Source organism: Sinocyclocheilus anshuiensis, unplaced genomic scaffold, assembly GCF_001515605.1.
Source record: "Sinocyclocheilus anshuiensis isolate Anshui unplaced genomic scaffold, SAMN03320099.WGS_v1.1 scaffold2039, whole genome shotgun sequence".
Classification (NCBI taxonomy): Eukaryota; Metazoa; Chordata; class Actinopteri; order Cypriniformes; family Cyprinidae; genus Sinocyclocheilus; species Sinocyclocheilus anshuiensis.
The window spans coordinates 18,965-24,328 of record NW_015550822.1 but is presented as its reverse complement, the minus strand read 5'-3'; positions in this window follow the sequence as shown (position 1 = coordinate 24,328).

Here is a 5,364-nt window from a genome sequence, read left to right as displayed (position 1 = left end):
ATGATGGTCATATTTATGGTGGATGAGCCAAAAAAATCTGTGACTGCAGCAGATGAATATGCAACATTGTTGTCGAATTCGTTTTAAAAGCAGATTTTTATTTCATTTAATTATTTTTTTATATATTTTTATTTAAACATAATTTAGATTTCAAATTAAAATTTGCTATTTATTTAATTAAATATTTTGTAAAAAAAATAAACAAATAACTTGATTTTAATAGTTCACTTTAGACATTCTACTAACTATAAATAACTTTGCAACTACATGTCAACAAATTCTCAGAGTAGACTGTTAGGTTAGGTTTAGGGTTAGTAGAATAAGTTGACATACTTGCAAAAATTCTTATAGTCAGTATGTTATTGTATGTTGTGGGCCCATCAAAGTAAAGTGTTAAAATATATTAAGTAGACAGTCTACTAATACTCTAATGACTGCTAGTTGCAAAGTTACTCACTGTTAGTAAAATGTCTAAAGTGGACTATCAAGATAAAGTGTTACCAAAAAAATGTCCAACCCTATGAAACAAAGCAACAAAGAGGTCAAAAGTGCATAATGTGCTGTATATAATGCACATTCTCACAAACTTAGTAGAAGAGTAGTATGCTCTTCCAAACATAGCCATGGAAAGGCAGATCAAATTCATTTTCTTTGTGCTGCAAAATGTGTTCAAACTTTGAAAGTGTTCACTTAAGACATTCAATGACATGTAGGGATGATCAGATATATAAATAATATATCAAGTTTATGTGCATCATTCAACTGAAATCTGACTGTAAATTTATAATTTCATGAATTTTAAGATGGATGTCTTGCTTTTTCAATTTACATCATTTGCCATGTAAATTACATTTTTCACATACCATGCTGCATGATGGAAAGGCAGGTTTCCAGATGGAAAAACATGGAAATGAAGTGTGCCTGAGGCATTGATTATGCGATAGTATATGTATCGAAACAGCTCATCTTATCTATTGAAAGAGGGTGTTGCGAATGTTGTGAGCTGTGGTGCTTGTCACTAGACAAGGCAAGGAACAAACTCAGCTCCTGCTGAGATAAACTATAAAGAGTACAAGCCGGTCTGATCTCGACATGCAATTTTCATACACACACATCACAGGAAACAGACTTCAGCCCTGTTCTATCTCAGAAATTATAAGCAGCGCTCAGAAAAACACGCTAACTCTGTTTTTCTCCGTTCACTGCTACTTTGATACGAATGAATGATGTAGAGTACTGCACATAAAGTGTTGGTATTAAAAATGCATGTCTGGCCGTAACTCAAGAGAAGCCTACACACAAACTGTACAGGGACATCTTTGATGAAAATCAGCCAAGGCTATATGGCACGCAGGGTCCATTTAACAATTTTGGACTTGGCAGTAGTATGCGCCAGTCATGTTTTTTCCTCCGTCTCAGCATTATTCTTGTTCATGTGGCTGGAAGCGCATAACCTCATATCCATTAAAACTTAATGATGACAATATCATTTGCCACTTATCAGGAGAAGCTGAATGGCTGTCACTTTAAATGTGACAGCCGAACTTATCGGCGAAGCGTCTATCCCCTTGCTGACAGTAATTGCCTCCTGCAATTGTTATTCTGCCTGCAACTTTGGCAGCCAAACATGACAGTAAATTCCTAAAAGAAAGAGAAGAGTTGTTATTGAGATTCACTCCTTCAGGCTTGTTTTCAAAGTCCTTCAGCTTTTTATTCTTACCAAACTCACATTTATGTGAACTGCAATTTTGGTATATTTCCTTGCCTGTGATGCCTTAAGAGAATTGACCTTAATTTGTGTCACGTTTCCCAGCTACACAGTTTATTGAGGAAAAATGTCAAAACTATTTTTTTTTTTTTTCTATGAAAAATATGAAGTTTTGATGACAGGGTAACTTGATTTTCAAAGGCAGGGAATTTGGTGGCCCTGACGGCACAATTCAACACCACTAGCAAATACATGTTTTATACACATTTGTCAACTTCTTTGGTAGCTCCATCTTGTCACAATTATAAGATGCAATGCTCAAATAACAAGGAATTACAGCTCCAATATGCTCAAAGAGATAGGAATGATGCCGTGTGATGGGTGGCCACATGAGACCACATAGGCCACAAGAAAAGACTGAACTTAAAAAAATATGCATGATAAGTAATTTTAATTAAATTAAACATTTTAAAGTGATCTTACATATTCCCAGGACATTATTTTGTATTTTATATTAGTTTATATATTGTTTTTGTAGTGCACACTGTTTTATGCATGCCTTATTATCAAGTCACTAGTTAATGTAAGCCCAGTCTGTATCATGTTTCATTTTAAAATTATTCTCTCTTAACATCCTGAATATTGACCAAATCTTTATAACTTGCATTATACTCCTGTTACCATAATCAGAAATAATGACATGCAAATAGTCTCAGTTACGCATATAAACTTGGATGCCTGAGTAGGGAATAAGACACTGCACCAGGAGCTGATGGATGGTACAGGGAACACCTCAGGGAAGCACGTGTTCAATCACTCCAATTTCATTGGCAGACGAAGATGTCAGGTGGAGTAGCATTGCATCACTGAGACCATGAAAGGTCATCTGCATTATCACAAGTATGGCAAGGAGCTGACACCATAGGGAACATACTTCACCAAACTGAAAAATGCCTGCAAAAACTAAAAATGTGAATAAGCATACTTAGCACAGGTTTTGTGAGCATAGAATTAATCAGCCCTAAAGGTCTGGAGAACCTGGGGTTGAATCTAAAACTTTGACCAGTCCAGGGGCAAAGTCTAAGCAGGAGGAAACAACTGAAAGGGACTGCAGGTCTCCTGCTCTTTTAGGCGATGTTTATACAATACATATTCAGCCAAATCAGCTTTAAGTTGTTAAAACAGGAAAATCGTTTTTTCAATAATGCAAACAAAATTCAGTTCTGCTGTTAAGCAGCTCTAAAAGATGACAATAGTAAACAGTCAATTTTGTAGTTAAAGCCAGTTCATCACTGATTCAGTGGCATCAACATCCAGTTCAGTTAAGTTCTCCTCCAATAGTGTCTGTGCAATCAAGTCGACCATATTGCCAAATATTAAGTGTTCGCAACTAAAGCAAGCCAAAAGGCAACAGTGGCAAGGAACCCAAACTCAATTGGTGAAAGAAATGGAGAAAAAAAGTCTTGGTAGAAATCAGGCTCAGTCAGAGGGCAAGTTCACTAAGACCTTAGCCATCTGGCACCATGTAAAAAGTGAGACACTAGGGAATTCCTACCGAACGAAGCACCATCAATTGGCACATGTCCTGCAGAAATGACTGCAATGTTCACCTTAAGTGTCACAGGAGCCAGCACTCAAAATCTGCTCCCGGAGGAACTCAAGCACTGGACCAACTGACCAGTGGGCTGGTCCACAATGCGAAGAGTTGCCACTTTAGAGCATACAATTAGAGCTTGTCTAACTTCCTACAAGCCACTCCCTGCTGATGATCAGGTCAATCTAAACTTACAGTAGCTTGGCCACAGCTCAGGTAACGACATCCAGCAATTCCTCAAAATCACCACCCCAGAGAAAGAAAATATGAGAGAGATCTAGTCAGCCTCAACACCATGTGTCAAGTCCTTTCTCCAGAGCAAGAATAGCGTCACTGAAGTAAATTTTTCTTCATTTTACCCCAGAAGAATCCGCCAGAACTTTTACCATTTCCTTCCTCACTCGATCTAGGAAAAACAATCTAAAATTTGTCTCACTGCATCTGGACATTTGTTCTACAGATAAAGACAATGCAACTATGACCTTAAACATTTACCAAACAGAGGTGTTAAGATAAGTTGTCAACCCCTTGTTTCTTAAGATTATAGACGATTATACTGAATTTTCGCTGGACACATGAACATTTCCCATTTTCATTTAGTTTAACTTGATGTACTAGCTAAAACTAAAACTGAAAAAAGAAAAAAAAAATCTGTAGACATTAAAAATATTAATAAAATCTCAACTAATCATTAGAATGAAAACAGAAAACACGAAAAAATCCTCATTTAGTTTTAGAGGTCTCCTACAACAGCTTTACTGTTTAAGATAAAAAAGCAAAAAAAAAAAACACTTTAATATTCTCAAATGATTCATTGAATTTTCTAAATTTGTTAAGGTAAGTGGTTGCAATCAATTTATTTCAGCTACATTTAAATAAACAAATTTAGTTGACTAACTTTCAACAAAATTTATTTAAATGTAGCTCAAATAAAATTGATTGCAACCACTTACCTTAAAAAAAATAGTAAATTCAATGAATAATTTTTTTTTCGGTGTAATATACAGTACATTGTAGATCACCTCATTTCTCAGTCTAAAACGATTTGTTGGATTCTTCAGTCTCTCTAAACTCTGCCTTTCCATGAGCCTACTCTGCTTTGATTGGTCAGATGGCCCAGTCTGTTGTGATTGATCTACCGCTTACAGAGTGTGTTGAAAACGAAACGCCCGTTACTATATCTTTGTAATGTGGGTTTTGTTTCATGTTCATGTTTTCCATGTCTTTTATTTTGTATTGTTTCCTGCTGTTAGTGTCATGCTTCCCTTGCCTCATGTCTCTCTGCCTTGTGTATGTGTCATGTTCTGATTGGTTGTCTTAGTCATGTGTCTTGTTTCCCATTGGTTTGTTCTTGTCATGTGACCCTCTTGTTTGCTATAAGTAGCCATCATGTTGCCATTGTCTCTCGTCGTGTATTGATGTTGTAACCCGCTGTCGGTGAGTCTAGTCTGTTTATGCCTCGTCAAGTCTGTTCATGTCTAGTCAAGTCTGTTCATGTCAAGTCAAGTCTTGGATTATTGTTTGGATGTTTGGATCACCTGAAAATAAACTGCACTTGGGTTCTCACTTATGCTTGCCTTCAGTGGATGATTCGTTACAATCTTATTGTTTGCTCTGGAGGCTTCCTCAATCCTCAGTAATTGCAAACACTGTGAGGATAGTAGTGATAGCATCAATTTTATCATACCAATTTGAGCCTGAGTCCAATGATGAAACAGAACTAGCTGATCAACCCGAACCTCAATCGCAAGGATGTTTCTCAGTGATTAGGTTTTTACTCACTTTGTTGTACATTGTGAGATGTTGTAACTGTGTAATTCCTCTACATCAGCATCAACGAACCGATGTGTACATTTCTCATTTATTGAGCTGCACACGTGGGAACTATATCAATAACGGTATGTATGTTAGCCGAGCGCTAATGTGAGTGACTGATCAACATTACTCAAGGTAGTAAGAAGAACAGACAACCTGCATTAACTGACACAGTTTAAGGTAATAGCAGGCCCAGAACTTAAAAAAATAATAAAAAACAAAAAACAACTATTTCAGTAAAAAAGTA